Source organism: Lissotriton vulgaris, chromosome 5, assembly GCF_964263255.1.
Source record: "Lissotriton vulgaris chromosome 5, aLisVul1.2, whole genome shotgun sequence".
NCBI lineage: Eukaryota > Metazoa > Chordata > Amphibia > Caudata > Salamandridae > Lissotriton > Lissotriton vulgaris.
The window spans coordinates 65,410,825-65,430,211 of record NC_141693.1 but is presented as its reverse complement, the minus strand read 5'-3'; the positions used below and the strand labels follow the sequence as shown (position 1 = coordinate 65,430,211).

The following is a 19,387-nucleotide window of genomic DNA, read 5'->3' as shown; positions in this document are numbered from 1 at the left end:
GTGAAGAAAGAAGAAAAGAGGGGGAAGTTAGTGAGTGACAAAAGCAAATACAAACCATTTTTGGCATATGTACAGTAACCCAACCAAAATATAAATTGAGATTTTACATGAACAGAAACAAGATATCCACATAATAAAGCATGGTTATAGTATGGGGTGTGGCCTTGCCAGCCAAGATGACAGACGTGAAATCCACCCTCCCCATCCAGCTTGGTTCACCAGATCGATCACAAACCACAAATCTGGCATGCGATCAGACAGACCGGTGGGTGCCAATTTATTTATTATTTATAGATTTTATGTAGCGCTAGCTAGCCCTGAAGGAATCCGAGAGCTTTACAACAATCAAGTCGCTGAGCATATGAAGGGAAACAATATTAGGTCCAAGTACACACAAAATATATACAAGGAAAAATAGGAAATGAGGGTGGTAACCGATTGTGGTTAATTAGCACAGTATTAGTGCAGGGAGAGAAAGACTTAATAGACTGTAATATCAAACAAAACAGCCAACTGTTGCAAAGGTCTATACTTAGAAAGAGAGAATATTTGAACAGAGTTTAATCACCCCCTGATGGCGCTGTATGGTCGCCGGGGAGTACTCCTGAATCGCAATCGAGGCCAGATTCGGCTTCTTGACCGCAGAAATTAGTTTTCTAGGCAACAACTAGCACAAGCTCATGGACAGGGTCTCCAACAGCAAAATAATGCAGGCAGTCCTCCAGCCCCTGGCAACAAGAAATCTAACTGATTTGAGATTTACAAAACTAGGTGCAGGAGCCCAAGAACAGGGCGGAGTAGTAGGCGGGCCACTCCCGCAGGAGCAACAGTTGAGTCCGGGGCCTCCCTCAGGAGAATGGAAGTCAGGCCCTCTTACTTACCTAGAGTCATGGTTCAATTATTTCACCCAACATGGTTCAACTATTTCACCCAATCATCTGGTCTTAACCCCTTCTACCACGAAAGGGCAAACTGATTCCCAGCCCGGCAAGCATTTCCAGGAGCGACTCCCCACCTCAAATACTTAATTTTAAGGACCGCAGTGCAAATCTCTGGGTGGCCAGGCAGTCGGGCCCGCAGAGAATGCTCTTCCCGGACTATACTAGAGTAGTCCCAACGATCCTTCTTCCTGGAGGTCAAGCGATGCCTCCGGCTGATAAATGTGCAGTATTCACTCCTGTTTCCTGCCCGGCTCCAGGTAATACCTAGTAATCCCGGCTCCTAGGTAATCCCTGGTGACACCACCTTCACAGACCTTAAAAAGGCTTGGGACTAAGCAGACTAGCACTCCTGAGGCTATACTCACCCCTGAGACAGAACTATCACAGAGCCCCCACCCGGCCAAGCGGCTAGACACGGGGCAAAACATGGGCAGGGACGAGGAACCGTTGACCAGCTCTCCCAACCTCGATCAGATCATTGCAGTTCTCAGAAAATCCTTGCAGACAGCAGCTGACTTGAAAGCTACCACCACTTAACAGACTACGAGAAAGGCCTGCACCTCTTCATGTCCGAGGATGAAACTTGGCAGTCAGACGATTCACAGACTCTTCCCAGGGTACCCCAGCGGGCAACCTACTCTAAATAACTGGGCCCTCCAGACTCCGAAGTGATCAGCCTCACAAGAATGATCCGTTTGAACTGATGTGGTAAAGATGCATGCTAAATACCCACCATGACTAAAATGGTCATCTGCTCATAACATATGTACTTAGTACACTATTTACCAGTCCCTCCCTCTTTCCCCACCTATCAATTCACCATGCATCCCCGCTTGATTCGGGTTCCCCCCCCCGACCGGTGACTGCTGCTCCCAGCATCTGTACCTCAAGCAGGTGCTGACACAACCAGTTATGCATCTTCACAAGGCAACTTGGCTGTTTCATTCCACCCAAACACCCAGTCACACCCCCACGTAATGTTCGAGCTTGCAGAATGTTCAGTTTGGACACCACCTGTTTTGGTAGGGTCACAATGTTGGAATTTGAATCACCCCAGAATGGCAGAGAATCGCAGTACACCCTTTCCTGCAATAACAGCCCACATGGGCACACAAGCCTCCCCAAGGCTCCACCAAGGTACGCCTGATGGCACACCAGAGCGGCACCCTCACCAAGTGTCCCTCCCCCACAACAACACCACCATGCTGCTATGACACACCTGACGGACATCCTCACCCTTACCCTGAATGTCCGGGTCGTGCATACGGCTAGGTAGCGATATGCAGTTTATTGATATGTCAAGCATCAGCAAGCACAAATAGTCCTACTACAGGAAAAACACATTGTGGCGGGGGAGCTAGATTGACTGCACAGGCATCGGAGGGTTTGTATCTATGCCGCCACCTACTTTGCCTATGAGCAAGGTGCACTGATTGATATGGGTGAGTCCGGAATCTCATTTCAGAAAATCAACGTAGTACTAGATACAGAAGGTCAGCACATGCTCCTAGAGAGCAGTCTAGATGGCACACCTATTCTACACTGGAGCATTTACACTCCCAAATCCAAACAAGGGCCCTTTTAGAACACACTGCCATACTAGCTCACAAAATACCTTTACCTTGGGTCTTAAAAGGAGACTACTACTTAGTTCTTGAGTTCCACTTAGATAGATCCCACCCCCATTGCCTCAATATTCTCCACATGCAAAGGTGTCTCGATTTTGGAAATGATTGGTCAAGAAGCCCCTCACTGACGCCAGGCAATCTCAGAATACCACGGCCCAGCTTTACTCATTCCACTCAATACCAAACAACCTGCGGATGAGCCTGCATCACCTATGCCATCCCTTGGACCCACTGAATATCTGGGTTGCGTCATTTCTGACCAGGATGCACATATCCTGGACCTTAGATGCACAACCCCATGTCCGCTCATCCCTACCTGGAGACTCTCACGAGGATATGTGGAGGACCCAGTGTTCCGCGTTGAACAGAAAAAAAACACATTGCGCAGTATTGCTCTGAAAACCAGAACATGGCCTACACCCGAGCACCTTTAAAGTTGTGACAAGGGACACCTGTATCCAAATTATACTGGGAACTTGCAAAACGTTAAAGAAAGACATCACAGCCACTGAGAGAGACTGAGCTGCATTGGGTAAAGCACTAGACAATAACCCTGCTTTCAACCAGCACAAGCAAAGACCGTATACTGTTCATGGCACACTCTGCTTGGGTTCACAGAGAAGGGGATAAGTCTGGTAGACTATTAGCTTGGGTGGTCCAGCAGGAAACGTTTACATGCTCCATCACTGAAATGGTCATACTATCTGGCAGTACTGCTCGCGCACAAAGCAACATCCTACAGTCCTTTTTTAGGTCTCGCATGCGCTGCTCTGATGAGAATTTTAGTATGTGGCCTTCAGAAAATGCTACCACACGCTTTTGCTTGTGGCGGCCTAGAGCTTGGGGTTACACGCTTACGAGCAGAGGCGCCAGATGGCTTTCCTCGTCATGCTCATTAAGCGCATCGCTCGCAGCGCGCAATCACTTTTGCGGCTGCCTCACTTTCACGGCCACGCGGCCAATGCTTGTTGTTTCTAGTGTTAATTATTTTCCCAATCGCTTTACTCATGTGCACAACCTTCTCTCTGGTGGATTATCAGGCAGACCCGGCAGCTCTTTCTGCTTGGTTGGTCATTCAGTGGTCTTTGGAGAATATGTACACCTATCTATACATTCACGAGAAATTAATATCTTTTAGAGGATGTCCGCAGTTTTGAGGTTTCCTTTCATGTTAACGTTTATGCTCAGTAATTGGTGGCCTAGCATTCTCTCTCGCCCTATCTCAGATAACACTATTGCTTGAAATGCCAGCTCTTGTCGAATAACGACTGAGACTTTTAAACCTCTGTGCTGGGTGATGACACTCCTACGTAAAGGGTTGATCTGCTGGCCTGAAGAATCGTACCCAGGGCCCAGGTGTTTTCAGCAACCGTGGTCTATGTGTGGCTGATCCCTTGTAGATGAAGAGGAAGTCAATGAAAGAAAATTACATACTGTAAATGGTATTTTATGTAGTGGGTGGTTATGCAGAAATCATGGCACGAGTCTCTCCTTCTCGTATGCAGTTGTTGGGTACCACCGCTGTACATGCTCCTACCAACTAATCTAAATGCAATTACAATACAATACAATGCCCGCTAGTCTGTATTCGATACAGGCTTCTAGTGTAGCCTTTCCGCTCTGTACGCCCTCCTGCAGACAGTAAACTACGACCCAGACATGGACGGACCTCGAATGCCTTGCTCTCCATTCCCACCTCCTTATGGCTGTCCTTATAACCAGAGTCCTTCATCTTCAGCCTCTTGCTAGCAGTTTTCCGAGAATCTTACATCTTACTAGCTGGACGAATCCCAACACCTCCTGCAGTGAGTTCCTCTGATGATTTACACTCAACACAAGATTTGCATTTCTACCCCACCTATAGTATCGACTTGCTGGTACCTCTTTTCGGTCCCTACTTTCCCTCACAGTACAGGAGGAGAACTCTTGTCTCAGTTCTGTATTTAAGTAGTTCACCCAGTCTAGGTTTTGGCTCTGCTTTTTAGGACTTGCTGCCCCTGCTTATACCATTGCATGAGTACCAGAGTGCACTAGGGATGCATTGGGGATAAACTGGAAATGAGATCGGCTTCTAACAAATGTCCTCAATTTTCTGTGTTTAGTAATTTTTTCCATAAAAATACTGAAGGAAAACAATGTTTCCAGTTTGTATTGAATTGTAAAAATGTAGAGGTTACTATTGTGTGTGTATACATAAACAGATGACATTGAACAAGTCTATCTAAAGCTTATTAGCTGCAGATACGCAGTTCATTCACCCTAGGCCAGAGGTCTTCAAACTTTTGGATGCCGAGACCCCCCTGTCAACATTTTCAAGCGAAAGGACCCCCTCCTGACAAAAATTTCTATACCTCTAGGTTATGAGGAAGGTGAGGACCAAATTATGCAACAAGCTTGATTAAATTGTGTGAGTCGAAAATGTAAATAATGTTCTGTGATGCTGCGTATTTTGGGGTAGCATTGCTTTATTATTTATAATTTTTTTAAACACAGTGATACTGAGGAAAGATTTCACCCCATCAGTATCAGTTTATAACCAAAATACAGCAATTAACATCAGAAAGATGTCTAGTCAACCTCTGTGAAGGGCCTCCCAATCCGCAGGAATACGCGCTGCCACATTAGAAGCTCACCTGGCCATGGCCAGGAGCAGCAAGGGTGAGTGCATGGTGATTGGTGTGAGTGCATGGTGATTGGTGTGAGTGCATTGTGATCAGTGTGAGTGCATTGTGATCAGTGTGAGTGCATTGTGATCAGTGTGAGTGCATTGTGATCAGTGTGAGTGCAGGGTGAACTTGAAAGTGAAGGCGAGAATGAGAAGTGAGTAGTCTGAAAGCAGGGTGCATTCCCAAAAACTTGAATTTTAGGGTTTCAGATATAAGTTAAATTATTGCTATAATGGCATTAATCAGGGTTCGAGGGTGGAGGAAATAAATAATGTGCTGATCCTGCAACAAACTTCCAGTCTAATGATTAGGGTTACCAGCTCATTATTTTGATGGCCCAGAAATAAGCAGTCACCTACAGCTGAATTTTTGCACTTATCTGTGAATACTTAGAACAGCAAATATAAATAGAAAGCACTTTTAATTGTGTTCTAGGGATGCCTTAATGATCCATGACTAATAATTAAAGAGAATAAAGACAGAAAAGTCACATACCTAATTAATACATACTTTTTTATTTATAACTAAATTTAGTGTCAAGAGTAGGCCTCTGCAGGATCTTTAAACAACACATAGCAGGCATGTTTCTTTTGGCAACCCAACTTTATATTTATTTTCATTAAATGCATTCTCACACTACAGCAGTAAGTGTAAAAATACAAATGTAAGAAATAGGCAGAGTGGGGGCCCAGGGGGTACTGGAACCATAAAAAAAGAATCTTTGGTAATCGGTGAACAAAGGCATGTTAATATGATAATGGTCTTTCAAGACCTGTGAAAACTCGGGCGGAGATAAGACTCCAGACACTGCCCACCCGAGGACCCAGGAGCGCGAGCTGCACTGCAGCAGCCCAGGCTGAGAGACAGGATGGGGAAGGAGGGGGGCTGAAGCCCTGGAGGCAGAAGTGACACTGTGAAGGCGCGACCCCCTTTGCATCGTTCCACGGCCCCCCTGGGGGTCGCGCCCCACAGTTTGAAGACCCCTGCCCTAGGCGATGATATATCAGACAGTGTTGTTGTGGTATTTAACCCCTCCTAAGCTCATGACGAGGTCAGCTCGTCATGAGCCGCAGTGCTCGTGTGCTCATGATGAGCTCAGCTCGTCATGACCGTTGGAACACTCGCACGCCGGGCTAATTCCCCTGCTGTGCGAGCGTTCTATGAAAACGGGTGTGGTCGTGACGAGCTCAGCTAGTCATGAGCAAATGAGCACAGTGGCTCATGACGAGCGGACCACGTCATGAGCACCGGGGAGCTGTGCGCCCCCTCCCCCCCCCCCCGCTCCCAGCACAGCGGGGGAAACCGCCCCGCGGCCAAGGGGTTAAGGAGAATTATAGCAAACATTACGTCCAACAGTGCGTGCACATATGGCTGTCAAATAAATGTGGAAGCTAGTGGCGACTTCATATTTTCACAACCATTAAACACATGGATACAGATAAAGTGGACACAAAATAAATGATGCATGTAGCTGGCACTTTTACAAAATAAATGCCACAAAAGTGGAAAGCCCTAACACATGAGACATTACAGCCGGCGTTTTTGGTAGGTGTAAGAGGTGAGCCACAGAATTTGAGGATTTTAAGTGCATTTTTGAGGTTATTGCACAGCTGATAAATGGCAGGAAGATGAACTAACACTCTGAAGAAAGATCTTTAGGTCTGGGTCTCTACAGAAATGGGCGCTTTCAATGGATGCCGGCAAAGCACCAAACAGGACAAGGCATGTCTGTGATTTTTTAACGTCTATGAGGGACTTTTCGCTGCTAATATTGAAACTTTAGACATTGCGCTACCAACCTCCTTCTCGAAGACGTCTTGTTATCTAGATTCTGACACTGGCTGCTTCTAGTTCTGTGGTCTTATTTTACATGACCTCTCTATGCCGTCCTCGCACTTACACTTGTATTTCACTTTCGGCACATGACTGCTGCGTTTCTCCTTTCACACCCCCAAACAGCACGTGAGCATGCCAGCCAAGCCCGGTCTCAAAGTTCACCGTAGGGAGAGACAGAAAAGTAGGTAAGAGGGCAGCGAGGAAGGATAAAAGGGGATTTTGACCACAGGGACATGCTTCACACCAGCTCTGCAATTGCAACTGGAGGTACTGGTGACTGTTACAATATTCGTGTATAGCTTGCACTGCAAACCGTATAGCTTCTAGGTGCTGCCTGAGTCTGGCAAATAAGATAACAGACCCAGGGCGGTGAGATGACATGGGCGTCAACTAGGGGACGTGCTCCTAGGAAACCTGTCCTGATGCAAGCTGAAGTCATCAGTGCCAAGACATTTGTTCCCTCAAGGTATCTATCCATCCTCTCTAACTGTAGCATTTGATCTTATGGTCATTGCTCTACTGGTTTAATTGTTAATGTAGGATAAAGTAGAGCAAGTATTCTGATGGATTACTTTGGCTAGAGATGTGTTGAAACATTTGTGAAATTATGGATTTTTTTATGTATTGTGATGATTCAAACCATTTTGCATTTCTATCCATGTTCTATAAAAAATTTTAAACAGTAGTGTAGGATGAAAAGACAAAGTTTATAGTCTAGTATATGTGAAGCGCGCAACGTTATTTTGGTAGGCAAAAGTAGGAGCTCAGTATGTTGTCCCTTAAGTGAAGTAGTGTGGCTCACTGGTTAGAGGCGGCAGACCCGAGAGCAGAGGACGGCCCGGGACCAGGGTTCGATTCCCGGCGCGGCAGGTTTCTGGACCAGGGTCAGCGGACTCGATAATTCTCTCACCTCGGTGCCCACTCAGCGATCACACTCGGCAACTCTGGGCATTAGCTTGCCTCATCTTCACTAACGGCCCCACCAGACCGCCGGGGATGCCTGGTCTCACCCTGGAGATACCCATTAAGGGACCATCTCTCAGGGAAGCCAGGAAGGGTTTCGCAGCGGTCGAAGCGCCTTGGGACCCTCCGGGTAAGTAGTGCGCTATATAAATGCCTATACATTTACATTTACATTTAATCTATAGATAAGTTATGTAAAGAAATAAGTTATATTGTTAAACTTTGAGATAAGTGTTGCTGTCTTTTAATGACTGACTCTGATAACTCCTCCTTCCTTGTTTGTGGGGGTCCAGTTCAGGAAGTGTGCTGGCAGTCAGCATGATCGGAGGTGGGCGCTAAATGTGAAGGCATCCTACTCTCGGCTGTAGCATTTTGGGCTCTCTATTCTACTTAATGATATCTGTCCACTAAAACATTGCTAAAGCCAATACTTCTGGCTAAACACTTATAAGGTCCCAAAGGCAAGACCTATTGGCTATGCCAATGCTTTTATGAATAGTATTCCCTCATACCAGGAGCCACTGGGTATCACAGTGTACTACCCTAAGTGCTTCTGGCTAACATCACCCTCTCACGGATCTTGGCCGGTATCAGCTGTTCCCTCAATGCCACCTTAACACCCACTGACGTAAAACAGGCGTTTCAGGTACTCGCCCACAACAAATCACCAGGTCTAGACCGGTCTTCACCTAGAGTATTACCACACATTTTCGTCCAGCATGGAACCAAGCCTAGCAGAAATATATGAGGATGCAATGAAGTCTGGTGAGCTTCCATACTCCCGTCGGGAATCCCTCCTGGTTTCCCTCCCTAAACCTGAAAGACCCAAAACAGCTGGCACCCTATAGACCAATCGCCATCATTGTAGCAGAATATAAAATTCTGGACAAAATCTTAGCTGACCGATATACCCAAATACTCCTGGTGCTTGTGAATGCTGACCAAACGGGCTTTGTCCCGGGCTGCAGCACTCCCAGAATATCCAGTGCCTGTTACATGTGAAAGACTACGGGGCGAGGGTTTGGGGGGGGGTGGTGAAATTCCCCCGAGCAGCCTGGCTTTTCCTGGAGAAGGCATTCGACACTCTAGCCTGGTAGTATCTTTTCATCCTCACTCAAATGGGAATTGGGCCAAAACTCTTAGAATACTCTCTGCTCTTGTACTCCAAACCAATCTTTGAGATTTGCCTGGGCCGCTAGATACCGGCCCCATTGCCGGTCAGCCATGGGACACGATGACATTACTGTTTGCGCTCGCAATGGAGCCACTAGCCATGCAGCTGCACAAGGAGAGCCGGGCATGGGCATCCCACTTGCGGACAGGACTCGTGCGGTGTCCCTCTATGCAAATGACATGCTCCTGTATATACAGGTTGTACCAGCAGACCTGTCATCCATCCAGGACACCTTGGTAGACTATGCTCCATTGCTGGACTTGGCGTTAACTGGGTGAAATCTACAATCTATGCCCGGACTTGCAGCAGCGAGAGGTGCACCTAGGGGTGTTTCGGTCCACTAGCACGCTCAGATGACTTGACACAAAGGGGTCTACCTTTATCACACGTCCACAGACGTCTGGAACCTTCGCAAAGCTCTTGCAGGAATCAGGACACAAATGTGCTTTTTGAGCAGTCCCTGCCCTTGGCCCCAGTAGGCAAGATTGCCTTAGTAAAAATTATAATACTACCCTGACTTGTGTATTATATCATGAACTTGCCAAAAGTCCCATTGCGCTCCTTCTTCAAGAAATTGGACACCATTCTTAGCACCTTCATATGGGGCAACAATCGACAATGGACTGCTCTCGTCAAGTTGCAGCTCCCCATAGCAAAGAGTGCTAGGCACGCCGTCATTTGAAGCCTATTATCTGGCTTGCCAGCTCTAGTGGCTGTTGCTTTGGACTGTGGGGCACTACATGGGAGAGGCCTGCACAGACCAGGCGATCTTGCCAATACCAACGGCACGTTGCTCACTTCTTCTGAAGGAGCTCCCCCCCATCACCATGGCCCATACAAGTAGCAGTGGCACGGAAGTGCATGGTCCGAATACACCGCCTCTCTCGCAGCCCCACAATATATGCCCCGACCTTCGCCCTGGTCGGGTAACCCCGGGATTCTATACTGCCTGAGAATGGAAGGTCTGGACACAATGCTTGATACTCACCCTGGGAGATCTCTTCACCGAAGTTTACCTTCTTGTTTGAGCAGCTGACTGAGAACTACAACCCCTCACCAGGCCAATTCTTACTGCAAAAGAAGCTGGCCGTACTTGCCACACTCTCTGGGGTACAGAGGCACAGGAACCCGCCACGCAGCTGGTGCTTCAGGCGATCTTGAAAATGGGCGAGGATAGTCACCTCATCACTTGGCTTTACAAAGCCTTCTGTGAACTAGCAGATGGCCCCCAAGCAGCCCTGCGCCAGAAATGGGAAAAGGACTTTGGAAGGGTACTACTAGATAGAGAGTGAAGCCGAGCTCTGGAGTTTTCCCAGCAGGTCTCCCGCATTTCTCAATTCAAGAAAATACATTTCTTAATTTTGCATACGGCTTATATAACCCCATCACAATTGAATCGCTATTTTCTCCTAAGCAAAAATAGGCTGTCTGCGCATCCCCCCCTCCACAATGGGCCATCCTCTGAATGCACTTCCAACAGGTGGTGGGGAATGATAATCTTCCCCCATTAGTGCTCAAGGTGCACCTTCTGCCCACTAGCATTCTGACACCATCATGCTAAAGTTGTACAACGTGGTTAAAGAACGAGTCCAACTGCATTAATGTTGAACCTAGAGTCTGCAAATATGCAATATGTTGTAGCGTAACATTTCGTATTTTTTTTTTTTTTTTTAGAGTATGAAGAGTGCAATGGTTAAATTCAAGAGGATGTTCGTACGTTCGAACGATGGTCAAACCATATCATCAATATGTACGTGCATAGGTACTTGTATTATGTGTATGATGTAAGGGAAAAGGATGCATTATAATTCTATTACATGACCGGAGGCTTCGTATTATGCTTCTCTTTCATTTTAATGCTACATGCAGCAGCCAATGAAAACTTTGTATATAAACACAAAACTACATTTCCCATAATGCAAACACCACATCACTTCCTGTAACAGCCCATAAGAGCTAGGCAATACCGGATATCCTCCTTCTTTGCCAGCCAGTTAAGTGCCTTTGAATATTCTTAGTGTTTTCTTTTGCTAATTATGCTTATGGCTTTTTTATTTTATTAGCGCCGCTTTAGCGCTTGAGGTACGCGCTTTCGCACTTCATATTGTGTGCCGGTTTGTGTGGCACCGTGTTTCATTGACCGTGACACCCGCTGTCTCCGGGGGTGTGCGCGAGTCTGTATGCGTGTCCATGCGGGACAGCGGTATTTGCCTGTGCGCGACCTTTGTTCGCGCGTCTGTTGCCGACAGCGCCACTCCCCCTAGCAGGGAGGTGAGCGCTGTGTTCCTCCCTCAACGGGAGCAGTGTGTTTACCCGCGCGTTGGGTTCTGCTCAGCAGCGGTATCGAGGCTGCATGTGAGAGTGTCACAGAGTACCGGCCTGCCGTCGGCAGGTTTAATTAACGTATTTTAGGCACGGAGGCCTCCCTGATCGGCCGAAGGCCCTGGGGCATTTAGGTTCTTGTTACTTTAACTTTCCCACATAGTTTCGAAGTGCGTAGCCCAATTGGGCTACCTTTTGGTAGGATTGGGCTACGCACATCGCTTCTGCCTGATTTTTGCTTGTTCAATCCGGCTGACATTGTTCACCCGAGATCATCTGATTGGCTCCCAGCACCGGAGGTTGCAGCTTATTTACATGACAATCTACGCAAGAGTTTTGACAAAGAGGTGAGAAACAGACTCCGGTCAGAGTGCCCTAGACCGGATATCGCAGAGGTCGCAGAAACCCCTGACATTGACTCTAGCATGCGGACCGTCTCAAAAAAGTTTGCCAAGGACCTGAAGAAAGGCATTGGAGGGGGTGCCAGGACAAACTCCTGGATGTAGTGGGACCCCTTGCAAAATTCTTAGAGATGGCCTTGGAGGCACAAGAATCAGGTGTCATTACGGATCCACATGTTCTGGCTGGCTGGACCCAGAGGGCAATTTGCCTCTTGGGCAATGCTAATCGTGCAATTTCCACAGAGAGACATAAATCTCTCCTTATGAGGATGGACTCTACCCTCACTGAGCTTGCAGCAACAGAACCTGGCCCTCTGGCAGAGGGCAACCTATTTGGTGACCGCTTCGTGAAGGATGTGGCTAAGTACATAGGTACCTTCACAACCTTCGGTAAAGCCCAGTCAGGGACAAAGCGTGTCTTCCAAGATGGTGTTTTTAACAGGGCCGGACGAGGCCCGGGGGTCGCTCGTTTGGCCGCCAGAATTTCGAAGGCCCCCCAGAGAGGTGATTTTGACAGAGGCAGAGGTGACTGGGACTCCACCGATGGGGGAACTTTTTACCCCACCAGGCAGCGTTTCAATAAACGACGCTTCAACAAAGGAACCTACAGTGGTGGTTTCCAAGCATCAGAATCTTCAGGTGAGGGCTCCGGATACTTCACCGCTTCCTCTGGGGGGTCGTATTCGTTATTTCTTTCACAATTGGGCTCAATTGTCTCAGGATGTGTTTATTTTAGAAACTGTGCAGGGTTTTCATCTCAATTTTTTTCAGGTCCCCTCTCAGTGCAGTCAGCCCAGGCAGTTGTCTTTTTCCCAAACAGAATGCTATTTCATGGATTCAGAAATCAAAGAATTGCCGCAGAAACATGCGATAGCACGCTGCGATGAGGACCCTCACAGTTTCTGCAGCAATATTTTTCAGGTTCAGAAGAAAGGCGGAGGTTACAGGTTGGTACTCAATTTGAAAGATTTCAATCAATATATGGTCTATAACTATTTCAAGATGGAGGGTATCCATCTCTTAGCGGATCTTCTGAAAAAAGGGGACCGGATGGTTCGTCTGGACCTCAAGGACGCCTATCTGTCCCAATTTTTCCTCCTCATCGGAGGTTTCTGCAGTTTCAACGGAGAGTCCGGTGGTACGAATATTTGGTCCTTCCTTTCGGTCTTTCCTCAGCCCCATGGTGTTTCACCAAGGTGTTAAAACCAGTGGTAGCCTACCTCAGAGAACAGGGGATACGCATGATAGTGTATTTAGACAATATACTGATCATGGCGCAGACGCAAGAGATGGCAGTAGACCATCTGCGCATGACCATTCTTACGCTGCAGAATCTCGGATTTGTGGTCAACGAGGCCAAATCCCTGCTGTGTCCGTCACAACAAGTGGAATTTCTGGGGTTTGTCATAGACTCACGAACGGCTCAGTTGAGTCTTCCCCGGTCCAAATTACGCAACGTACAGAAGGAGCTTCGCTCTTTGTTGTCCAAACAGGTGGTCTCGTTGACAACAATTGCCAGGATAGTGGGCCTTCTGGCGTCATCTATTCAGGCGATCTTGCCGGGACCCCTCCATTATCGAGCCCTTCAGAGATTAAAGATTCAGCATCTCCAGAAGGGTCTCTCATACACGGATCTGGTCCCTCTGACTTCGGAGGGTCGCCAGGAGCTACGGTGGTGGCTCAGGCACGTGGAAGCATGGAACGGTCGGGCCCTCTTTGTCTCCCTTCCAAAGGTTGTCATAGAATCAGATACCAGCTGATGGAGCTGTTGGGCGCGCTGCGGAGATATTTCCACAGGAGGACGATGGTCCCTTCAAGAGTTAGATCCCCACATCAATTGTCTAGAGCTGCTCGCCGGCTCTTTCGCAATCAAAACTCTATCCCCCAAGAAGGTCTCGTGCTGCATCCTACTAAGGATTGACAACATTTCAGCAGTCCGCTATATCAACAAACTGGGAGGTACAAGATCCTCCATGTTAGTAGAAATAGTGAAGGACTTCTGGCACTATTACCTAAGTCACCAGATATCAGTCATAGCGGAATATATTCCGGGACAAACGAACGTGGTGGCGGATTGGCATTCGCATCACCTCAGGGACTACAGCGACTGGCAACTCCAGCCGCAGGTAGTTCAGTGGCTACAGGCGATCTGGGGTTCTTGCCGGATCGCCTTCTTTACATCCAGATTGAATCTTCAGATGTCTCAGTTTTTCAGCTGGAGACTAGATCCGTTAGCCCTTGCAACGGATGCTTTCACTCAGGACTGGACTCAGTCTCTGAATTATGCCTTTCCTCCGTTCCTGTTGATTCCACGTGTGTACTCACAGATAACGCGCCAAGGGGCAGAAGTGATCTTGGGTGACTCCCCTCTGGAAGTCGCAACTGTGGTTTCAGAGCCTCCTGGAGGTGAGTTGCGACTTGCCCAGGAGGATTCTGGACTCCCCAACGATACTCCGGGGCCCTCATGGAGAGACGCATCCGATGGTAGTGTCGGGGCATCTGTCCCTGATGGCCTGGAGACTTTCCGGAAACGCTGGCAGATGCCAGGATTTTCGGAACAGGCTTCAGCCTTTGTTAACCAGGCGTGGGCTCCGTCCACCAGAAAGAGGTACTCTTCAGCTTGGAGAGGCTGGGTTCGTTGATGCGTGGAACAACAGGTGGATCCCGTGGGGGGCGGGATTACCCAGCATGTGATCTTCCTTTCTCTGAAAGCCTCGGAGGGCTTAGCATACAGGTCGGTCCATAATTTCCGCTCCGCAATTTCGGCGGGCCATTCTCAAAATCGACGGTAAGCCTGTAGGTATGCACCCCCTTGTCTCTAAACTTCTGAAGGGTATTTGAGTAGCGAACCCTCCTAAACCCAAATATACTTCTTTATGTGATGTTTCTCTCGTTATTTCCCTGTTCAATGTTTGACCCCCTAATGACGCATTATAAAGGAAACAACTCTCAGCTAAATTGGCTATGCTGTTATGCCTTGCGGCATGTAGACAGTCTTCGGATGTCAAGGCCTTGGACATTACAGGTAGAGTATTTACTCCGGAAGGAGTCTCTTTTAACATTACTGCCAGAACCAAAACGATGTCTAGAAGTATTGATTACCATGCTTTTCCTAGCAATGCCAAACTTTGTGTGGTACAGTGCCTTAAGGCCTATGAGGAATGTACGAGGTCTTTTCGGCCTCCAGGTGTAACACAATTATTGATTGCTCTGCAAAAACTGTTCAAACCGGTTACTGCGGCTACTATAGCCAGATGGTTGAAATATGTAATGCAGGAGGCGGGTATTGATACCCAGGGTTTTGGGGCACACGCTGTTCCGGGTAGCATGGCCTCTAAGAGTTTTCTGTTAGGCTCTACTGTTCAGGACATTATGCATTCAGCTGATTGGTCCTCAGAATCTACTTTCAAACAGTATTATTATAAACCGGTGGGTGATATTTCCTCTGTACTGTTTCAAGAGCATTAAACTAGCATATTACGAGGCCTCCGGTCCTGTAATATAATAAAAAATTAGCTAATTATTGCGCCAAGAATTTTCAATTCTATTAAGGACACGGAGGCGAGGATTATCCCACCTGGTTATATTACATGCATTGTAATCATTTGCCCACCCTGAATTATAGACTGTTGCAGATTTTACGGGCATTCTTTCTCATTCTTCCAGGTTCTGAGAAGAAGATGGACTGATTATTTTTCCGATTGAAGGAATTTTTTCCATTTGGCTGTTCCTCCACGTTGGAGGAGGTTTACGTTGGACTTCAGTTATTTATGGACTTATGTTTGAAGCAAAGAAAGAGGAGGATATCCGGTATTGCCTAACTCTTATGGGCTGTTACAGGAAGTGATGTGGTGTTAACATCATGGGAAACGTAGTTTTGTGTTTATATACAAAGTTTTCATTGGCTGCTGTGTGTAGCAGTAAAATAAAAGAAGCATAATCCTCACCTCCGTGTCCTTAATAGAATTGAACATTCTTGGCGCTATAGCTAGCTAATTTTTTATTTTCAGATTGCAGCCAGCGTCCACTTAGGAATTCAAATTTAAGTCACAGCCAAGGTCATGAGAAAATATGCGAACATATCATCAGGAGGATGGATAGTGTGCAAAGTACAGATATGTCCGTGCAGCCCTTCGAGAGGCTTGATGGAAATATCAGGAAGCAGCCTGGTGAGGTAGGGTTACGTACTCATGAGAGCATAGGGTCAAAGGAGACAGGGAACCAAGTGCAAGGAGCCAGGGTGCGGGGAGGCAGACCTCACCGTGGGAAAAGTGTGTCCCAGGGGAGAGCGACAGAGGCATGGCTCAGCAGTATTAAAATATTATCAGGGTCTTACCGTGGGAAGGAGGAACAAGGCGCAACTCCAATGCAGCGGCAGAGACGTAAAAAGATTCTAAAATAAAGGGTATAGGCTAGGTAAGTCAAAATAGTTAAACAATCGCCTGAATGAGAAATAGAACATGACAGGTATATAGCAGGCGTTACCTGTATTAAAAATGTTCTCAGGTGGAAGGTGCGTCTGGGCACGGGCCGCACGGGATGCCGACAGCAACAAGGAACGGCCAGAGGCGAAAACAAGGGTGAGTTGTGGCAAGCGAGCTGGGACGGAGTCCGAGTCACACGGAAACAGGTCACGCTGGCAGTAACGGAAACGGTACTTCCACGGGAGGCACACGCAGTCTGAGGTGGGGCCGAGAAACAGCCCTCCCTGTCGGGAGCCAAGCTACTTCCGGTATGTCTATAACGTATAGTGAGCACACCGACGATCGAGCTCAGGCAACAGCGGCCGCCATATTGAAATACGTCAAAGGAAAAGATGGCGCGCTCCGAGAGACCTCTGTAAAGGTTGAAAAGTGCCGCCATGTTGAGATGATGCTAAGTACCGAGAGTAATGCCCTTAGCACGAGGTGTCAGACTCTTCTACACAGAAAGGCAACAACACAAAATAAGTAAAAAGAAAAACAATAAAATAACATGTACACAAATAAAAGGTTGTGCATGGGAGTGGCGAAGAAGGCTCATGACTAACGATGAGGTAGCTTAAATCCAGCTAGCGAGGAGAAGGGAACACAAGAGTCTTGGACAAAGGTGAAAGTAAGCATAGAGCGCTCACCCAATGTATAATGGGAAGGAGTGTGCCTGTAGTATTGTGCATTACTTCCGAGAGCACCTTTATGGTAGGTATAGAGTTAATTATAAAACTCTATCTTGCGCTCTAGAATGATAGAATAGTAGGGAAGCATTGGAGTTCTGTATGGTGCTTATCTGCTGGGAGACTGTTTGTGTTGGATGCTTTCTTTCCAGCAGGGGTTGGAATAAAAGAACTTATACTTTCTAAACTTCGTGTATGCAACTATTCTTTGGAGAATACTACATCGCTTTGGCGATGATTGATGGTGTTTTAACCCCTGCTCGTACTTCTAGCGGCTACCTGTCAACGCTCTAATGCTCCATCTACTGTGTGTTTAGGAGTCCTCCCAGCACAAACTTCGAATATTATTCCGCGGAAGACTACAGCAAGGTAACTCCACCCGCTGTATGTGAGTTTAAAATCCCTCTTTTGCTTTAAATTCTCAGTACAGCGTTACGTTGAAGTTGACGTTTACTTTTACAAGCTGCTGTGCCGTTGCGATCAGAACCATTCTCCCTGGCACATGTAGACATTTCTGTGCCGCAAGTACCTTGCGCGAGTTGTATGTACGATAACTTGCGCGTCCGACGTCAACCCACCCGTCAAACATAACGTTGAGCAGAGTTGACGAGGTCACGTTGCATGACCCTACGTGCGGCCATCTTTGATTATTCACAATCTGTGGGTTTCATTCTTACGCATCTACGGTCTTGTCAGCTGTTTTATAACAAGCATTTACAATGCAATGGTTTTGGCATTCTTAAAGTTAGAGCTATTGGCATTGCTCATGACATTATTTTTATTTATGTTTTTGTTTTTCAAACATAAATAAATGGCATTGTCATTTACAATGCCAATAGCAGGGCAGGAGAGCAAGCACAACCAACGAGGGGGCAGGAGAGCAAGCACAACCAACGAGGGGGCGGGGGCAGGAGAGCAAGCGCAACCAACCAGGGGGCGGGGGCAGGAGAGCAAGCACAACCAACCAGGGGGCAGGAGAGCACGCACAACCAACGAGGGGGCAGGGGAGCACGCACAACCAACGAAGGGGCAGGGGCAGGAGAGGACGCACAACCAACGAGGGGGCAGGAGAGCACGCACAACCAACGAGGGGGCAGGGGCGCAAGCACAGCGAGGGGGCAGGGGAGCAAGCACAGCGAGGGGGCAGGGGAGCAAGCACAGCAAGGGGGCAGGGGAGCAAGCTCAGCGAGGGGGCAGGGGAGCAAGCACAACCAATGAGGGGGCAGAGGCAAGAGAGCAAGCACAACCAACGAGGGGGCATGGGCAGGAGAGCAAGCACAACCAACGAGGGGGCAGAGGCAGGAGAGCAAGCACACCCAACGAGGGTGCATGGGCAGGAGAGCAAGCACAACCAACGAGGGGGCAGAGGCAGGAGAGCAAGCACAACCAACGAGGGTGCAGGGATAGGAAATCAAGCACAACCAACGAGGGGGCAGGGGCAGGAAAGCAAGCACAACCAACAAGGGGGCAGGGGCAGGGGCAGGAGAGCAAGCACAACCAACGAGGGGGCTGAAGGGAGACAGGCTGCCCTCTTTTAACCCCTTGGGCGCGGCCACGATTCTGCGCTTGTGCGGCACATTCCAATCGCGGGTGCGGTCATGACGGCCGGGAGCCATCATCAGCACACGAGCACTGTGTGCCATGATGGCTCCCGGAAGTCATCAGCATGGAAGGGGTTAAAGAGATGCCCAGTGTGTATGTGTTGAGACATTTTGCCCTCGTCTGAACAGATGTCCAAGGGATCTGTGGGTCTAAGAAAAAAACTAATAAATATAGGAAGGTACAACATTTTCAAAAAGACCAACATAAATACTTAAGAGACAAGTCCACATTGCACCAAAAGCTGGCGTGCATACAATTTGATAACTTTGATACACACACAATAACAACTTATAAAAATTATCCATGTGACTAGACGTGTTTTATTTTGAACGAGCATGTATGTTCAAAAGCATCAAATATTATATCAAATAAGAAAGCAAATAGCAAAATGACAGCGCATATCCTTACAACATACCACACACCGATGGAAACAAACAAGCACTGGCGTTGCCAATAGGTTTCGCATTTGGAAAGTGGGAGCTATTGTTTTTGTAAATGACATTTTATATTTATATATCGTTATTGGCATTTTCAATAACAATATATAAATATAAAATGTCATTTACATAACCAATAGCTCCAACTTTCCAAATGCGAAACCTATTGGCAACGCCAGTGCTTGTTCTGTGGGGGTGGGGGACACTCGAGAACAAAGAGTTTCCCTGCAGGGAAAAAAGTGCAGCGTGAGTAACAGCAGAAAGG

At 47.6% G+C, this 19,387-nt stretch overlaps 1 protein-coding gene across 1 annotated transcript in view; it reads right to left on the bottom strand.

The window, feature by feature from the left end:
• LOC147710183 (uncharacterized) overlaps nt 1-16,671 on the bottom strand; it is a 62,006-nt gene extending 45,335 nt beyond the window's left edge. The window contains exons 1-2 of the mRNA XM_086920868.1: nt 16,417-16,671; nt 16,268-16,324 (exon numbers count right to left, since the gene is read on the bottom strand). The gene's annotated coding sequence lies outside the window, so the exon portion shown is untranslated. The remainder of the gene's footprint in view (nt 1-16,267; nt 16,325-16,416) is intronic.
• Between the last annotated feature and the right edge of the window lie 2,716 nt (nt 16,672-19,387).